Consider the following 20,920-nt stretch of genomic DNA (forward strand, 5'->3'; position numbering starts at 1 on the left):
TAATAAAATTAAATACTTACAAAATTTCAAAATGTAAAAATATGTCCCTATAACATGTTTCATAGACCTTGCTTAATTTAACGGGGTTATATTAAGTGTAGTTCAAATTCAAATTCAAAAAGTTTATTGATATACATCAAATGGAGTGTAGCAGCATGCTGCTATACTCACCTACAAAATTCAAAAGATTCCAGCAAAAAATCATAATATACGTAAATAAAAATAAAAAACAGTAATGGAAAGCAAATATTTTACATGGGAAGAATTTTAATGGAGTCTCTCTCTCTATCGCAGCACCACATCTTATTTGAACTTTCAATTGTTCGTTAATTCTATTTCTTATTCTTAATCTTTATATCATTCTGACTTTATTTATATATATATATATATATATATATATATATATATATATATATATATATATATCTATATATATCTGGCTTTTTCTTCCTTACTATCAGATTCTAACATTTAACTTTGACAGTGTTTGTTATGAATAACTCATGATGAAGAAATAAAGTCTTGTATTAGAGAGGTAAGATTAATTTGGTTATCACTCAGTTGTTAGCTCACATTGAAATCTCATTTATTTGTTCTTAAGGCCAAATCTATATGGACTTGGTTTGGAGTTGCCTCTTGGGGTGCTAACCACAAACATCCACTGAAACTACAGGCTGTTACGTGTAAACCAAAATTGCACTATGGATAATGGGTGTGAAATGTTCACATCTCACTCTGTGGCAGAATCACATGCTTAAAATACAAGCAGGCAAAATCCCGCCCACATAAACCTAATAAATCCTGCTACCCAACTCTCCTTCAATCACACTTTCCTCTTTACACTACAGAATATGCAGGACAATTGACCTAAACAACCCCAAAATAAAAAAAAAAAAACACAAACACATGTCACTGAGACACCACCAACCACAAGACAAAACTAAGAACCACAACACAACAACCAAGGGCTACAACAACACAACAATAACCAAGGAACACAACCACAACTCAACAACCAAGGAACACAACCTAACAACACAGCAAACAACCAAGGAACACAACCACAACCTCACACATAGCAACAAAAACTCAACAAAAGGCCACTGCACAAACAACACAAAAAATCATAACAGCACAGGCACAACAACTCTTAGCAAACAACACTAACTTAACAACAACTAAATAACAAACAAAAACACATAGCTCAGCTGAATATCAATGCCTTCTACCAACTGCTCCCGACACTACTGACTATCACAGCTTCTGACCAAAGACTACCTCAAAACACAGAACTCCAACAACTAACAGCACCAGCAGACAACCCAGAACTCACCAACAGCCAATCCAATCGTTAACTACCCATCCAGCAATTACGCCCTCTCTCTCTCTCTCTCTCTCTCTCTCTCTCTCTCTCTCTCTCACGTTGTCAAATGGAACTCCATAACTACTCCATATTTTTTCCCCCATTACATTTGACAACGTCTCCTTACACTCACAACACCCACACTAAATAGCCTTCCACAACACCCACGGATGCTCGGATGCAGACCCCCTGGATCTTGTTTGAGGGCCCTCTTACACTAAGTTACACCGCCATCAACTTCTCCCAGACCACTTCCAGTCAGACTACCATTACCATCTCCCTCACTACCATCCTGCCAAATCCCATTCACTGTCTCATCTACCCCTTCTAACTCTTGTCCAAATATCTCTCATAACTCTGCCACCAAATCACTTACCTCATTTACACTCCTGCCAAACTCCCGAAGAGACTCATTCATACTGCCAACTACATCCTTACCACCTGATTCCCTTCCTGGTGAAACTTCACCAAACCCTGACAATTCAAACCCCCACACGCTTTATGTATCATTCCTCCCCTCAAAGTCATCTGTATTACATGCCTTATCCACCATTTTTACCCTAACACTAAACCCTTTATCATGCAGCTCACGTTTCTCCCTTTCATTCCCGTTCCTTACCTTCTTTTGCTTTCTTCCATACTCAACCAACACCAACTGCCTATCTTCCAGACCCATCTGCTCACTGACACTCGGCTCACATTTATTCACCCTCAACCACTCACTCATAGTATTCTCCCGAACATACTGTTGCATACCAGAGGACCCACCCAACTGAATCCCCTTAACTCCTGGTTTCCCAGCCTGACTCATCCTCTTATGCCTACACACACTAGCCACGTGACCGCTGCAAACCACGTTCATACGGGTACCCCGACATCTACTAGCTATGTGCCCTGACTGTCCACACCTATAACATTTAATATCCCTATCTTTCTTACATTCGCTCACTAAATGCCCTGTTTGCCTACACCTGAAGCACGCTCCTAACGCCCACCGACATTCATTCTTCCTGTGTCCTGGCTTACCACATCTATAACACTGCTGCTCTCGCTCACAACTAACTGACCCTACTCTTCCAACACTCGCACTCCCATCTCTTTTAGGGCTAACTACACTCATGTTACTTGCCCTAACGCTCCTATCTACCACTCGCTCTGCCATTCGCCTCGGCCCTTCCAAAACTGCCTCTCTATAGCTTTTAAACTCTGGTACAACCTCAGCTACTTCAGTCCTAACACTAACACTCCTACTCTCTTTCATACACCTATCTAACTCGTAATCTTCTACTATTTCCAAAATGTCATTCCACATCAACCTTTCATTCGTCCATCGCATTTTCGCCTTACGTTTCAGATTTATAAACTCATATACATTCTCTGGTACAGTCGCCAACAGCTTTCGCACTAACTCCTTACACTCATCCCTTCGTCCCCAAACTTTTTCCTAGCTAATGTTTCCATCCTGCACACATACATCGACAACGACTCACCAACATTCATTCTTGCCTCTTCAAAATCTTGATTTCTCCTATATCTAACACAACTCTTTATCCTCTTTGCCTGTTCTACAATCCTGGCTTTCACACACTCTTATGACACATTCCCTACATTCATCATTACCCCCATACATACTCAACAAAAATCCCGTCAAAAGGCTACCTAACACTCTTCCCCAGACTCTCTTGTTATCCCCATACTTTGCCTCACAATACTTCTCATATTCCTTAAAAAAGTGCCATATGTCCCTACTACCATATTCCTTGTATTGTGCACATCAGGGTACCTCTCATATACACAGCCTTTCCTACTTCCTGCTCACTCTCACTCTCGCTACTTCCATTCTGACCCTTCTTTCCCCCTTCCGAATACAGCGAATCCACTTCCATACTCACGTCCATACTCTTGACTACACTCTTCTTACCCTTCTTTCTACCTACCCGTTTCCACCCACCGCTATCCAAATCACTCTCAGCCCTTTCCCCAATGTATTCAGTCCTAGTCTCATCCTGTCAATCACCCTTACCAACCTTCTTTCCCTTAGTCTTCTTTTCCTCAGCCCCCTTCTTATTCTTGTCCTCAGGTTTATCCTTATCCTGTGTCTTCCGTTTCTTTCCCTTACCTATCACAATCAAATCACCTTCATCACTCGTACTCTCATCCACTCGCTTTCACTTCCTTTACCACTCCTGGCCCGTCACAAGACCCAGTAGGCCTACCTCCTACAGCTCCCTCTCCCATGAATCCCTTCATCATTTCCTGCAAAAACCACAAGACAAAACTAAGAACCACAACTCAACAACAACACAACAACCAAGGACTACAACAACACAACAACCAAGGAACACAACCACAACTCAACAACACAGCAAACAACCAAGGAACACAACCACAACCTAACAACACCACAAACAACCAAGGAACACAACCACAACCTCACACATAACAACAAGAACTCAACAACACAACAAAAGACCATTGCACAAACAACACAAAAAATCACAACAGCACAGGCACAACAACTCTAAGCAAACAACCCTTAACAACAATTAAATAACAAACAAAAACACACAACTCAACTGAATATCAATGCCTTCAACCAACTGCTCCCGACACTACTGACTATCACAGCTTCTGACCAAAGACTACCTCAAAACACAGAACTCCAACAACTAACAGCACCAGCAGACAACCCAGAACTCACCAACAGCCAATCCAATCGTTAACTACCCATCCAGCAATTACGCCCCCTCTCTCTCTCTCTCTCTCTCTCTCTCTCTCTCTCTCTCTCTCTCTCTCTCTCTCTCTCTCTCTCACAGACGTCAAATGGAACTCCATAACTCCTCCATAACTCTCCACATAGAATTGAAACACTGGATAACCTCAAGAGGTGCTGGTATTCAAATGAAAGTATGTTGGTAGATTATGGGAAGCTTCCTTCAGAGCTTAACTTCTAGTTGATGGTTCATTGCTCAATTTCCAGAGGCTTCGTAGATCTTTAAGAGCAAAGTGACGTAGGAAACATTTTGCTTATTACAGATACAGCCTCAAATGCCACAATCTATTTCATTCAGTAATAAAGTTCTGAATAGGTTTAGTCTAACACAGTGTTAATCTAATAGTCTGTAATACATTGCCTTCCAAAGGAAAGCAGGATATATTGGCAGCACATAATGTGAGCTGCTTTTTTTTATAATATGCTCTGACGTAATAGGACGTTGCAGTATGCATGAAATGCTCTAATTCAGATGATGGTATTTCATTTAGAGCTATTTTTCAAGTTGGTGAGTGCAGTACTTCTTTGTATTACATGTCATATATTTTTAGTTCAGAATTTTATACAAGAAAATAGTTTTTATTAACTAGCACACAGCAATCTCTGCGAAAGTTTAATACCAAATAGCTAGTCTTAAGAAGAGATTTTCGAATGGTTATTTTTGGCTAATTGGCTTGGTACCTACATTAAGACCACCTTAGTGAATTAAAGAAAAGCGACGTTGATAAGGGAAACGGGATAAACATGCCAGAACCGTGGAACATATGTGTGCGTGCACAGAATTAGTCAAAACTTAAGATGTAATCGCTGTTATGTCAGGACGAGCAGGATACAGAGCAACACCTTTCAACTGCAAAATGCTGACAGTTACTGAAAGCGCAAACTGAAAAAAAAGGCATTAAAAAAAACTCGTTAGAATCTGATGGAAAGGAGGGAGAAGTGCGAAATAATTAAAAAGTAGACAGTCTGTTACAGGGAAACACGGATAAAACGTAGAACAATCCAAGTAAAAATTCATCAAAGTGGTAGAGATGGAAAGAATGAGAGAGAGAATACGGAGATAGGTACAATCCGGTTGCAGTCATGGAGCCTGTCAAAATTTTACGTTTTGAATGGTTGTAAATTTGTTAATATTTGTAATTATTATTTAGATGATCAAACCATGAAATTTAACGAAAGTCCTTTATTACTCTGTAATTAAAAGTATAACAAATTATGGATTATGCAGTTTTGGACTAGGTAACTAATTTGTTTACACAGAGGACTTCAAATGCATGCAGAGCGAATCAGTGGCGTGGTTGGTTTGGTATTTGCTTCTAACCTCGGTGGTCGTGGGTTCGATTCCCGGCCATTCCATTGAGGAGTGAGAGATGTGTATTTCTGGTGATAGAAGTTCACTCTCGACGTGGTTCGGAAGTCACGTAAAGCCGTTGGTCCCGTAGCTGAATAAACACTGGTTCCATGCAACGTAAAAACACCACACAAACAAACAAATGCATGCAGCTGCCACAGTCGCAAAAACAATCATAGGGAATTTAGAAGAGCATGCCCAGATGCTCTTCAACCTACCTCCACCAAGGTAATAAAGCTAAAGTGACATCGTTCACCCTCATGATCTCTCATACCCTCACTGTAAGGCTCTACCCACATCATCCACTATCATTCTTCTAAACTTTACCTGCCACCAAAATCCTTCCGTAGGGACCCAAGGGAGTAAAGGGTTGGACAACCCCATCTGCAGTTTATCTAATATTCGAAAGCCTTACATTTTTCAAACTTCTACTTCATTATGACATAATGGCCCTCTTTTACTGCTACTACCATCCTTCCCCTGTTCACTCCTATCTCTACAACTAAAAGTATTGTCAACTTCACAACCCTAATAAAGCATTTATAGAATCTTTTACGATCACCTACGGGCCGAACAAGGGAAAGGCCCGTGCCAACACGAACTTAATACAACAACAACAATTCTAATGCATTAAATAATGATGTACAGATTTTTTGCAGCCGGACAGATCTTATGCATTAAATAATGTACAGATTTTTTGCAGCCGGACAGATCTAGTGCATTAAATAATGTACAGATTTTTTGCAGCCGGACAGAATTCTCCGTAATTTTCAGTTCCGACATTACGTGGTCCCCACTGGCTTCTTCCTTCCTCTGTTATGACTGCACTATTGACCTCTCTTCGATGACAACTGCTGTCATTCAATCATTTCCTGCTCATTGTTGCCAATCAAGATGTTTACCTTTAGTCTTCAGTTGTCTGCCAACTTCTGTGCTGTCGTGCGGCCCTCTTCGATGTCCCATCCTGAATTGATTGTCTCTGATCCTCTTGCTGTAATGATGCTTTGGATATCCCTGTGCAGCAAACTCTCTTGCCAGGTTATTCCTCATTCCTAACATATGCTGGTATGTATTGCACACTTATCAATGCAGTTTCTATTACATAATTACTTGCGTTTGCAGAGCATTCCATACAATGGCGGGAACGGTGAAAATCTGGTGCTGGGCTCGGGTACTTCTCAATAAGTGAACAAGATGGGATGGGAGTGAAGGAATTGTGCTGCACACCCTGTGATCTCTCCTGGCATTTCTTCAAGTAGACTTCCGCAAACCTGTCATACATTCCATTATATCTGGGGTTATGTCAGCCATTGTGAACAGTTACTCGGTACTTACCAGATGCCTTAATTACTACCTCCACCATTGTGAAGTAAACTGAACCTCGGACAGTTGAGTATTTCTTTGGGGAATCCAACCCTGCTGAAAACCTTTTTAGTAATTCTTCTGATACCCATTCGGTTTTTACTTCAAGGAATGCCACTGCCTCTGGGTATCTTGTAGTAAAGCCTACCAGAGGATGTACGTACTGTTGCTTTTCTGGGATGGTGACAATATTAGTCCAGCCAGTCGTGTCTACTGCTCTCTTCAATGCTCCTTCCATTAGTGGCAACTTCCTGAGTGGTAGTGTGCTATATATGACCTTGTGGGTTAGTCTTCTGTCAAATGTCGTGGGACCTGCAATATCTGGTGACATCTACAACCACTCCTGGTCAATGGAAATTGCAGTTAATAGTCTACAATCTTAGCTCCAAGGTTATCTCTTGACAGTGATTTCATGGGCCACATTCATTACTTCAGTATGATATATCTCTGGCAATAGGATTTGCTACACTTCTCCAGTCACCGTGCCCTGAAAAACGCCATATAATGTCATTAGTAAATTTTACGGTAAATGTTCCTTTGCCTTGGTCGTGTATTCAACATCAATCTTGCTCTCGCCCAGTCCTCGGCGGGGGCAGACAGTGATCCTTCTGGGCTTCTTTTAGCTGCTCTGTTCCTACATGTGTGATGCTGATTAAGGCTACTGCTAGTGACTTGAAGTAAATATTTGCTCTGGTCACAACAACTGCTATCTCTGTACCATGCCATCCTAGATCCATTCCTATATCACTTACCTCCTCCTTATTGTCCTTTTGGTTGTCTATCCCTACAGCTTCCACGTTCATCTTGGTCTGACCTTGAACCATTTCTTCATGGTCATTTTCATGTGGAATGTTGTCAAGAACCAAACGGGTCATCTAGGCACATAGTATATTTTTTTCGTACATATTAATTACACATAGTGCTAAATACACATTAATAAACTTGCGTACACCCAAATAAACCTTGTACACTGCAAAGAATTAAATGAAATGGTTGGAAACAGTATTCATATACCGCCAAATTAATAATAATAATAATAATAATAATAATAATAATAATAATAATAATAATAATAATAATAATAATCAATAATTTAGTATTACGCATCCGAGTACGGGACAGAGCGATAGTGTAATTATTTTTTTGGTATTTTTATGCAGTGAAAATTATGATAAACGCCAGTAAATAAAATCATTCAGAAATAACCGAGAAGTAAGAGGTTATAGCTCTCTCTCTCTCTCTCTCTCTCTCTCTCTCTCTCTCTCTCTCTCTCTCTCTCTCTCTCTCTCTCTCTCTCAAAATAGTTATTAGATGTATTTTCGTCTAGAGGGTGAGTGACAAGACGAAAAGATGGTCGATATGAATATGAATCGACAGATTGTTGTAACTTAATTGTACAGAGATACCCTCCCAGTGTTCGGTTTACAGAACGCAAAATTGCACAAGCTCCCGCTTGTGCAATTTAATGAATGAGTCATAATAGTGTTGATTTATTGTTATTGGAGGGTTCAGTAATTATATAGATTATATATATATATATATATATATATATATATATATATATATATATATATATATGTGTGTGTGTGTGTGTGTGTGTGTGTGTGTGTGTGAATAACTTGATCACGAAATATATAAAACTATGCTTTATATAGATAAGGTAATGCCACGGGGGAAATGAAAAGACGAGAACTGCCTCTCGTCTTTTCATTTTCTAACGTGGCATTACCTAGAAATATATATATATATATATATAATATATATATATATATATATATATTTATTTCTAGGTAATGCCACGTTAGAAAATGAAAAGACGAGAGCAGTTCTCGTCTTTTCATTTCCCCCGTGGCATTACCTTATCTATATAAAGCATAGTTTTATATATTTCGTGATCAAGTTATTCACACACACACACACACACACACACACACACACACAAATATATATATATATATATATATATATATATATATATATATATATATATATATCTAGGTAATGCCACGTTAGAAAATGAAAAGACGAGAGGCAGTTCTCGTCTTTTCATTTCCCCCGTGGCATTACCTTATCTATATATAGCATAGTTTTATATATTTCGTGATCGTTATTCACACACACACACTATATATAATCATATATATATATATATATATATATATATATATATATATATATATATATATATATATATATATAATGGAGGGCAAAAAAAACAACATTTATTAGGTCAATGGACCTAGATTCAGAGAGGAGCTGTTACAAAGATTACAGTTTCTTTGCAACTTTCAGAAGAACTATTGTGAACAGTAAACAGAGCCAGTGTAAAATCTGCGAAATAAGCCAATGGTCACGCCGGTAATGTTTTAGATTTTATTTGTTGCCCTGTCTTAACAACATTTTCTTGAAATTTAGATAATAAGTTCCAGGTTAATGCATGCCAGATGAAAAGCCAATCGTTAAACCAGGCCAGAGTAGCCAAGCCCAGCTGCGATAAATTCATGGAAACTAGTTATTCGACAAGGCCTAAGGCTGCCCCTCTCAACTTTAATTAGTAACCTATAACCTAGTTTGGGATGGTCCCAGTCCGGTTGTCGAAATCATCCATATATTTTACTAAATTTAGATTTTTGGGGGATTTGGCCTTTAGGTTATTAGGGTAGGGGTGTAAGTCAGTGGTATTGTTTCTTGTAACCCCAAGGGAGGGATGTGCTAGATTGTTCAGTGCCAAAAGGCTAATAGTAATTCTGCAAAACAAGGTCTGCTTAACATTTACTAGTGTAAAAAAAAAAAAGGTTAGGTTAGGTAAAAGGAAGCCTGGTTAGGTCATCTATCCTCTAAATATACCTTCTAGGCTATAGGGTATACAATCGAGTGGACTGGCCAACTCGCCGACTACCACGGTTTTGGCCACTCTCTGAAAAAGTACTTTAACACGTCCTGACACCGGAGATGGTCATCAGTCATGAGTTGTTGGTGGTGATAACAGGAGCTAAAGACCTCTACTCTCCTTTCGAAGTAAGTAGTATTTTCTTCAAAGTTAGAAGTTAAGGCCATATTTTAAGATTTAAACAGAGGGTAATGAAAAGTGTGGCCAACGCAGTGCACACTACCCGAAAACGCTTTTGAAATTTTTACTTACAATTAAAAAATTTTCGAAGATTGACACCATCTCGATGTTTGGGGAGTTGCTTGTGTCAACAAACTTCCTATTTCCTGTGCTAAATCCGCACACCACCCATAGACGCTAGGGCACTTTCATCACAACAATCGTAAACCCGACCTCTAACCAGTACTTATTCGTACTTATTCAAGGGGACTACGGCATGATTTGCGGCGTTTTGCGCTCTTCAATTGTTTATATGTATATTGTCAATTGGTATGTGTTTACCCTCCAAACTGGGTATAAGATTTACACAAAGGCGGGGAAATAAGTGAAATTTTCGTATGTTTGTAGTATAGCCTATACACATATTACAGGAATTTTATCCTTACTGCATTACTGTGACAACTAGAATTCATGGAAACAGTTTGTAAATGCATCGGCGTCTGTGTGAAGCTCCACCAGATTGGCAACGTGCGTCGTCTGCTCGTACGTACATCAGAAATATTTGTAATTTTTCTAGGTTAATTTGGTTGCAAAAAAGGGATGATGGACATGAATTAAATAAAAATTTTGAAGTAACAAAGTAAAGTTGAACTAAATAATGAGTAAAGTAAACAATTAAGGGAATAAACCTCATAAACAGTGTAGTCGTCTGCTGCTTGTAACTGTGTTTGTGGAGTGAGTGCTTAGGAACCAGGAACAGCAATGTGGTTCAAGTGCAATTTGGAGTGAATTAAGACCAAAACATGGATAATTACAATCAAATAAGCACTGTGGAGTTTCAGTTGTGATGGCAGTAAGGATAAAACCACCGATTACAAGGTAAAAATGAATTCAGTTCAAACCATGACCCCAGGAATAAAAAGTTTCATACTTTCACTAATATAGACAACAAAATTTTATTTTATTGTGCTGATTACAACTGCAATTTTGAGTAAGATCAATAAACGTTACATATATACGCTAACATTGTTCAAACGAGTGCTGGGAAAGATGGTGGATTGTCTGTGGTTAGAATGGCCAGTCATGCAATTGCCGCCATATTGGATTTCAAAACTGCCTTGAAAACATATTTTACGAAGAGCTCACATGTTTATTTTAGTTTATATGGGGCTTTCATATATCACATTATGTTGATGAAACTTCAATCTTGTGAATGGTATGCTTGAAGTTGTAGTTGTATTCTTGTTTCACCAATTAAATATAGAGTGAATAAGGCCTGGCCAGCCCGATGATGATGGATCGTCTGCGGTTGTTTACCCTAGTAACCCTGACCCCTCACTCTGCATTTGCTCCCATTTATTTATCAAGTAGCATGTATAGAAATATGAGGAACCCCTAAAACCCATCACATTCCCCTAAAGTCAAACAGTAATTGTGCACCAGAGTAGGAAATTGGAATTGTAGTAGTAAAGTAAATAAATGCCTCCTAGACTGACATCAGTTGGGACATTGATCCCCTTCCACCTAACCTAACCAAATAACACCATAAATCATAGTGTGAAATACAAGGATTCATCATAACTTGACCTTCGATAACTGTTAGTAGGTTGGTCATTCTCAGAACCTGCATACATTCATTTCAAGTGGATAGAAGTGGAAAAATGGTTTGACAGTAAAACTATTGTTTTGATTAATGTAAATTGGTGTAATTTCTATTATACAAAGCTCAAAATTGTTTGAGTGGAATACAAATTAATGCCTTTTATGTATGAGCATTCTTCAGTGTGAGCTTGAATTGGTTGTTGAAACTTAGTAACAAGGTACCATAGATAACCCTCATAGTCCAGGCTAAATATATAATAAGCATACCCGTAGACCAGGCAAAATTTAAGGATGGCCAATTAAAAAAAAAAAAAAAAAAATCTCACCCATTGCGAAAATATGCTAATTTTACCAATGTATAAGAGTTTTTTTTCTATATTTAAAAAAATTATAATTACAGCTCACACAGTATCATGAGAGCTAAAAGTAGTAAAAAATTCTGAGTACTATATTTATTGTGAAATATTTACGAGATGTCACTGGATGGGAGTTTTGGACACCATTCCCCTACGACATCTCGAGGCAAACTGATCCTTCTCTGCTGTACCAACTAGCTATTAGAGTTGGGGTAAGAAGTGATCTGAGCACTTTTCCCACAAAATTCTTTCAAATTGTATGGCGCAAAGTCTTAAGCATAAATGTTTGTTTCCCGGACTCCACCACAATGTTATATGTAAACATATGCATAAATAATCACTGTAGATGCACGACGTGACTTCGTTATATAAGTAAATATCACAGGAAATTGCGTGTTCTTTATTCAGGCATCGGGGGAGCACAAATGAAATACAGTTGGAAAGAAGGTTACAAAGTAAACAAAAAGATCATTGAAGAGCTCTCACAACATGGCAAGAAGTCATGTGTTAGGTAGCTACTCAGGTGTATGTAAACATGGGTTTTTGTTTAACCCTTAATGGATGGATTGCTCCTCAAGAGGAGGAGTAATAGGTTTGGAGTGGTGGACGGATTGATCCTGTAGATAAACAACATTACACGCCATTGATTTTGAAAGAATCGGGTGGGAAAGAGGTGCCAAATCTTCTATAGCCCATAAATTCACTAATGGCATCTTTTACACTGGCAAATATCATGAGTCTGGGGTCTCAGGACTTCAGTTCTGCTTCTGACTTGAAGGGAGAATGTACTGCGTTTCTGTTTCACATGACGTCATTTTGTAAATTTTTTAATTTTTCAAAGAAAAGTCCAAAGAAATAGAAAAAACGTGTACAACTAAGAAAGTTACTAAATTTTTGTTCTCGGTAAATTTACATAAACATTTTTCAGAAAATATGCTAAGTATTTGTTACTGATTATATTTCTGATCTGTTTTGATATTGTGTCAACTATGATTACAATTTTTGTACAAGTAACTTACCCAGCAGATATATACTTAGCTATAGACTCGGTCGTTCCCGACAGGAATTTCAAAACTCCGCGGCACACGCGACAGGTAGGTCAGGTGATCCACCATTCCCGACCGCTGGGTGGCGGGGTCTGGAACTATTCCCGTTTTTCTAAGCCATAATTTCTCTGTCGTTGAACGACAACACCTATTGTTCGTTCCTCCATCTTGGATTTCAACTCGTTTGCCGAGAATTTGGATTGGTTTTTTGGTGACGTATTCTGTTTTTTCTCTGGCTTGGCATTGCCATCGCTTCATTGTGGACTGTTTTTCGACTTTGGTTTGACTACTCTTTCACGATGTCTGACGCTAAGGCTTCACCTATGTTTAGAGTTTGCAGTAGGGAAGATTGTAAGGTTAGGCTGCCTAAATCGGCATTAGATCCTCATAGTATTTGCGCTAAATGCAGGGAGAATGAATAGTCTTTTATTACACCTGTGTTGAATGCGAGAACCTTACGGAGCTTGAATGGAAGGAATTATCATCATATGTTAGGAAGCTTGAGAGAGATAGAGTGAGAAAGGCTTCAGCTAGGTCATCTAGTAGATCTTGCTCCTTAGAACAAGAAATTAACTCTCCTTCTAACAATTTTCCCTTAGCCTCAGCTGCTTCTCCCTGTTCTGAATCCAAAGATTCTTCGTCAGAGAGGGAAAATGTAAAAAGCTTCAATTAAGAAACTTCAAGCTCAGCTACGAGCTCTAAACCAAGGTAAGAGTGGTGATAGTGACTTGTGCAGTGTCCCAGTGCAGTGGAGGGGGCATCTGACCGGTTTCCTCATTGCTCCTAGGCCTAGACCGCTTCCAAACTCCCAGGACCAGGGAGGAGGAATGTCGAAAGCCGCAGGGAGGATGCAGAACATCCCCAACGGTCAGGCGTCCCTTTCGGCAGATCCTGTTGTTAAGTCCTAGGCTGCCTCGGATTGCCGCAGAAAAGGCGTCCTAAAGGAGTGTTTTTCGGCCTCAGATCTTTCCTCTCCTAAACGAGGATGGAGTTCGGCCTCTCTTTCGCGCCCTTTGAAGAGAGCCTGAAGGCGCCTAAAGGAGACGCGGCTGACTCCAGCCCAGAGCGTTTTCCCGAGGATTGGCCTTCCGGGACCTAAGAAGACTAGACAAGAGGAGCCTTCTCTTCAGGATCCTACGAAGAAGTTTTTGGTTAATCTGCAAGAGCAGTTAGCTTCTCTCGTAGGCTCTTTTGCTAAGGACTCTACAAGGAGGAAGGATGTCTCGCTCCCTGTTAAGAGTTCCGCTAAGCGCCCCGCTTCGTATAGGAGAGAACCCTCACGATCTCCAGGGCGTTTATTTTCGCTTTCGTCGAGAGACTCGTCTGATAGTTGTTCTCCTGAGAGAAGAGCCCTTTCGCCCTATAGGCTGTCTTCCCCGAAGCGCCCTCTGAGACGCCGCGAATCGAGCAGAAGTCTCGATCGGTTTAGGTGCAACGGAACCGGAAAAGGGAAAAACCAGATTTAGGTATCAGGATCCCTTGGGTCTGCAGGACCAGGAGCCAGACAGGCGCATAGAGGCAGCAAGACGCAAGAAAGGGCGTCAAGAGCCTCTTAGAACACAGGATTCAGGACGTCAGGATTCGCTAGAAGGCAGGAATCAGGACGCTATGAGCCAGGGGCGCCAGGAGTCAGGGCGCCAGGAGTCAGGGCGCCAGGAGTCAGGGCGCCAGGAGTCAGGGCGCCAGGAGTTAGGACGCCAGAAGGCAGGCAGGGCGCCAGGAGTACGTTAGGCGTCAAGTGTTAGGGCGCCAAGAGCCTGTTAAGCGTCAGGAATCAGGACGCTGGGGGATCTTTTCAAGCGCCCTGAATCAGGACGCCCATGGAGCCTAGCAAGCGCCACGAACCTGACGAACCTAGACACAAGAGTCTAGTAGGCGCAAGAGTGTTTTTTCCGACAGGCAGGAGCCTCACTCTTCGTATAGAAGTGCTAATGTCCGCGGCGCTCCCTTCTCGGGAAAGGAGTTCTTCTCCCGGGAAGAAGCCAGATCACTCCAAAACGATCTCCTTCTGTGGATCAGTTGGACCAGGTATCGGAAGAACGAAGAGCCAGTAGATGTAGCAGTTTCTGACTACAAGAGACTTTCTCTTTTGCTGCTAAAGGAGTTCGGAGACTCCCTTCATCCTGCGGACCCTCCTTCACCAGGATCGTTGATGTCCAGCACTAAAGCTCTCAAGTCGTCTTCCTTCGTCAAGATGCGCCCCGCTCTTTGTATGAAAAAGGCATTAAAGACGTTTTCAGAGTGGTTGACTTCCAGAAGGGAAGCGGGCAAGACAGTTTTTTCCTGCCCTCCTTCCACGTTAACAGGCAAAACCAGGAAGGTGGTACGAGACCAAAGAACTATGGGGTTAGGTCTGCCTTCTTCCGCAGATGCGGATTTTGCTTCCTTAGTGGACTCGTCTAGGAGGAAGTCGTTGCTGTCTGCTAAGGCGACTTGGGGCATGTGTGAGCTAGACCACCTTCTAAAGGCCTCTTTAAAACCCTAGAAGTCTTCAACTTTATGGACTGGGCTTTGGGAGCGTTAGCGAAGAGAGCTCAGGACACTGACTTTGTTTCCATGGAGGAACTTTCGAGCGTCCTGGCTTGCCTGGACAGAGCGGTCATGGACGGTTCTGTGGAAGTTGCCTCTCTTTTTGGAACGGGAGTATTAAAGAAGAGATCTGTCTTTAGCTCTTCTTAGCAGAGCAGTATCACCTTTGCAAAGGACATCTCTTCTTTTTTGCACCGTTATCCCCGCACCTTTTTCCACAAGAGACTGTTAGAGAGGTTTCTAAATCTCTTACGGAGAAGGCAACTCAGGATCTCCTCACGCACTCAGCCAAGAAGTTTTAGGCCGGCAGTGCCTATAGAGAAAAAAGAGAGACCCTCTTTTGTTCAGCCCTTTCGAGGTGCCTCCTCTTCTAGAGCCCCTCTTAGAGGTCGCAGACCAGAGAGAGGAGTAGACCATCTAGAAGTCCTTCGTGGGAAGTCTAGATGAGCAGGAAGTCCTCCAGACGAAAGTAGGCGCCAGGCTTCTCTCCACTTTGCCAAAGTCTGGGCGCAGAAGGGAGCGGACTCCTGGTCCCTCTCTATCCTGAAAAAAGGATACTTGATCCCCTTCAGGGAAAATCCTCCCTTGACGACAACTCCAAGGGAGTTGACCGCAAGATACTCGGATCCGGTCGAAAGCTTGCTATGTTGCAAGCAGTGGAACAGATGATTTCCAAGGAAGCGGTAGAACTGGTTCAAGATCTCCAGTCTCCAGGATTCTACAATCGGCTATTCCTGGTACCGAAAGCATCGGGGGGATGGAGACCGGTTCTAGACGTCAGTGCCTGAATTTCTTTGTATTGAAGAAGAAATTTTCAATGGAGACGTCTTCCTCTGTTCTATCTGCTCTTCGTCCAGGGGACTGGATGGTGTCCCTGGACCTTCAGGATGCGTATTTTCCATGTGCCAATTCATCCGGCAGCAAGGAAGTATCTGAGGTTCATGTTCCAAGGGAAAGTGTTCCAGTTCCGAGCGATGTGCTTCGGACTTTCGACTGCCCCTCAAGTCTTTACGGACATCATGAAGAATGTAGCTTATTGGCTACATCTGGAAGGGATCAGGATCTCGTTATATCTGGACGATTGGCTAATAAGAGCCCAATCGGAGAAAAATGTCTGGAGGACCTATTAGTTACTCTAAAGTTGACAAAGTCCTTAGGACTTTTAGTAATCACGAGAAATCCATGCTGACTCCCCAGCAGAGTATTGTCTATCTGGGGATTCAGATGGATTCTCGGGATTTTCTAGCGTATCCTTCGCAGGAAAGGAGAGAATGCTGCTTAGAAAAGGTGTCAGTCTTCTTAAGGAAAGAACATTGTTCCGCGAGGAATGGATGAGCTTACTGACCCTCTCCTCGATGGAACAGTTCGTTTCCTTAGGAAGACTTCACCTACAACCCCTTCAATTTTATCTGAAGGAGAAGTGGGATTGGAAGTCCAACAATCTAGGAGATACATTTCCAATCTCGAAAGGGATCAAGGAGAATATCCGTTGGTGGTTAGATCCAAACAGAAAACTAAGCAAGGGAATCTCTTCGCTTACAGACCCTCGCCCTAGTGTTGGTTTGCAGACGCCTCAGATTCAGGGTGGGGAGCGACCCTAGTTCGCAAGAAGTGTCAGGCACTTGGAAGGGAGAACAAGTGTCCTGGCACATAAACAAGAAAGAGCTAACGCCATTCATCTAGCTTTGGTTCATTTCGAGGAACAGGTCTCAGGTCTGGGGATTCAGATTCACTCGACAACACAACAGCCCTCGCTTATATAAAGAACAAGGGGGGACGCATTCCTTTTCCCTGTACGAATCAGCAAAGGATCTGCTGATTTGGGCACAGGAAAGGAAGTCTCTCTCCTCACAAGGTTTGTGCAGGGAGAGAAAAATGTCCGGGCAGATCTGTTAAGCAGAAAAGAACAAGTCCTACCCACGGAATGGACTCTCAATCCTCAGATTTGCCACAACTTTGGCATCTGTGGGGAAGGCCCAATATAGACCTGTTCGTCGACCAACAAGAATCACAGATTAAAAGAAACCTATTGCTCCCCGATCTCGGATCCTCAAGCAGTAAGCAGTAGACAGCTTTCTGCTAGATTGGACGGGCTTGGACGCATACGCCTTCCCTCCTTTCAGATAGTAGAGAGTATTGAGGAAGTTCGCTTGCTCGGAAGGAGGAACAAGAATGACCCTCATCGCTCCCTTCTGGCCTGCTCTCGATTGGTTCACAGAGGTGCTGGAGTGGTTAGTGATTTCCAAGATCGCTTCCACTAAGGAACGATCTTCTCAAACAACCCCACTTCGACAGGTTTCACAAAAACCTCCCCGCTCTAAGTCTGACCGCCTTCAGACTGTCGAAGGACTTGTCGAGCAAGGGGCTTTTCACGAGAAGTGGGCGAAGGCTATTGCAAGAGCCAGAAGAAGTCTCCACTTCTAAAGTATATCAGTCGAAGTGGGAGTTGTTTAGAAGATGGTGAAGGGTAAGAAAGAAAAATATCCTCCTCCAGTACCTCTGTAACTGAAATCGCAGATTTTCTCCTATATTTGAGAGAACTGTAACCTGGCAGTTTTCAACAGTGAAGGGTTACAGAAGTATGCTGGCCTCAGTTTTTCGACATAGAGGAATAGATCTGACGAATAATAAAGATCTTCATGACCTTATAAGGTCTTTTGAGACCACGAAAGAACATGTAATCAGAAACCTAGCTGGAACTTTGGATGTGGTCCTCAAGTTCCTAATGTCGGAAAAATTGTACCGTCTCACGCAGCTTCGTTTAGAGACTTAACGAGAAAGTCATTATTCCTTTTTGTGTTAGCAACAGCCAAGAGAATTAGCGAGTTGCAAGCTTTGGAAGGTAAAGTGGGGTTTAAGAAGGATTCAGCGATTTGCTCCTTAAACCATTTTTTCTAGCGAAAAAATGAAAATCCTCAAAGCCTTGGCCAGAAGCTTTGAGATTAAAGGACTATCTTCATTAACAGGAGAGAACTAGAAAGGACTTTGTGTCCAGTCAGGGCACTCAAGTTCTACCTGGAGAAGAAGAGTTGCTGAAAGGTACAGAAGAAAGTCTTTGGTGCTCTGTAAGAGATCCGAAAAGAGCGATTTCTAAGAACGCCCTTACATACTTCATAAAAGATGTAATAAGGGAAGCTCACCTTAAGTGCGGAAAGAAGAGCATCTCAAGGTTCTCAGAGTGAGAGCTCATGAAGTGAGAGCATAGCTACGTCTATGGCATTTCACAAAAACATGGTCGCTTCAGGCTCTTATAGAGTCGACATTTTGGAGATGTAATTCGGTGTTCGCCTCCAATTACCTAAGAGACACGTTAAAATTTCGTACGAAAAGTGCTTTGCTCTGGGAGCGTATGTTTCGGCGAATTCAGTGCTTGGGAGAAGGGGCTGAGGCTAATCCTTCCTATTAGTTTAAGGCTTAATTTTTCTGTTTTATTGTGGTGGTTGTTTTTATTGGTTAATTGTCAGAGGGATAGGGACCCTCTTACAATTCATAGATTGTAACAATACTAACATGGTCAGGTGATCGGGATTGGCTTCAGTGCTCTTTGTGATTTGTTTAATAACCTTAACTCTGTCATGTAAGAGGGCGAGTCTCCATTGATATGGACAAAAGGTCAAGGCTCTACCATGTAAGTGGTCAGCCCCCATTGGTACGATCCAGTATAGGCTCTGTCGCGTAAGCGGGCTAGCCCCCATTGGACACGATCCAAAGAGTTATTCAACCATAGGTTCATTCCTCGTTGAAAACTCTTGAGGCAAGCAAGACTCATCGACAGTAGTCATGAAGTCTTCAGCCCAATAAGGTAGGAACTATGGATTATGTTATCCCAAGAACATAGGTTTGTTTTTTCCCTGTTTTTTAATGTATTTTAGTTTAAGTATTATTTTGTTTTTAGCTGTCTCTTGCCCGCCACCAAGGGTGCCAATCAGCTAAGTATATATCTGCTGTAAGTTACTTGTACAAAAATGATATTGTTAAGATACATAAAGTTTTGTACATACTTACCTGGCAGATATATATGATTAATGGCCCACCCAGCCTCCCCTCAGGAGACAGGTGGAAGAGAAATTATGGCTTAGAAAAGGGATTTTGACGAAGGAAAAATCTATTTCTGGGTGATTGGCTCGTGTCGCCCTATGAAAGTAATCCTTAACATCATTCTTCTAGGTAAAATTATCCTAAATTACCAGAGAAAACAAAATTAAGAAAATGTCAGTAAAAACTGACTCGCTCACTCTAAAAAGAAGTGTCGGTATGAAATAGGGGCGAGTGTGGAACACTACCACGAGACAAACACCAATTAGACTTCCCTATCAGATCCCCCCAAGAGAGAGCCGATACCAACGGGCGATGCAGTCTCTACTACTACTACTAGAGGACGCCACGGACAGCAGCGCCCCTAGCGGACATCCTTAAATAAAACATCAATACATCTTGTCCTGCAAGGGGGGGGAAAACAAACCATAAAAAAAGGGATGGGTTTCATAGGGCGACACGAGCCAATCACCCAGAAATAGATTTTTCCTTCGTCAAAATCCCTTTTCTGGGCTCAGCTCGTGTCGGCCTATGAAAGAGTACCAGAGAAACAGACAAGATGGAAAAGGAAATAATGAAAAACAGATTAAAATGATGGATATAATATAAGTAAATCAGATACAGCATACAAAATAAGTACTTAAACTAACTTATTACAAAATCAATAACAGAATGTTAGTAAACTTAAGTACTTAAATGGTAGATAATCAAAATTATAAATATGGCATGTAAAACAAGGAAACTTTTGGATTTACTTAATTAGAATATATAAATACAATTATATACATATATGTGTCCTACTCTAGCATAAAAATAAGGGTAGGAACACTCAAGTCCATCATTAATATAATTAATACAATTAATTCAAATATATACAAACACATTGTCAGTGAAACTTATCACAAACCCAATGGAGAATTTATACAAACATATTGTGGCCTACCCTAGCATAAAAATAAGGGTAGGAACACTGAAGTACATATCAGTACAAGGGTGGTTGTCCCTAGCAAAAAAAAATAAGGGATAAACCACTATAAGACACAACGGCTAAGGCTATGATGTTGAGTAGCCTGACGATAGGTTGAGGCATGTTGGTTGAAGTAGGTAGAAAGGAGACCTGGATCAATACTACAACTACTAAGCAGTATCAGGGGAAACTATGTTTCCCGCTGCTACTGCTGAAAACTTTAAAGATTCCAAGGACTTTAAATAATGCCGTTTAAAGACTGTCGGGGATTTCCATCCAGTATACTTTCTAAGATCCTCAAAGTTCATATGTTGGAAATAATTAATTGAGGTGGCTACTCCCCTGATATCATGTGCTTTTTGGATGACTCAGGGTTGGCTTGTTTAATGAAGTAAAGGATTTGCTGTCTATGCCTTTAACCTGATAAAGTACCACCTTTTTTCTCTCATGAAGAGAGCACCCGAGGATCTAGAAGAAGTGCGAGATA

The 20,920-nt window shown here is 41.2% G+C and overlaps 1 long non-coding RNA gene across 1 annotated transcript in view; it reads left to right on the plus strand.

Moving 5' to 3' along the window:
- Positions 1 to 9,126: 9,126 nt before the first annotated feature.
- LOC135212310 (uncharacterized) overlaps positions 9,127 to 20,920 on the plus strand; it is a 61,144-nt gene continuing 49,350 nt past the window's right edge. The window contains exon 1 of the long non-coding RNA XR_010313858.1: positions 9,127 to 9,207. This is a non-coding gene — a long non-coding RNA (uncharacterized LOC135212310). The remainder of the gene's footprint in view (positions 9,208 to 20,920) is intronic.

This window comes from Macrobrachium nipponense, chromosome 40 (genome assembly GCF_015104395.2).
Source record: "Macrobrachium nipponense isolate FS-2020 chromosome 40, ASM1510439v2, whole genome shotgun sequence".
Lineage (NCBI taxonomy): Eukaryota > Metazoa > Arthropoda > Malacostraca > Decapoda > Palaemonidae > Macrobrachium > Macrobrachium nipponense.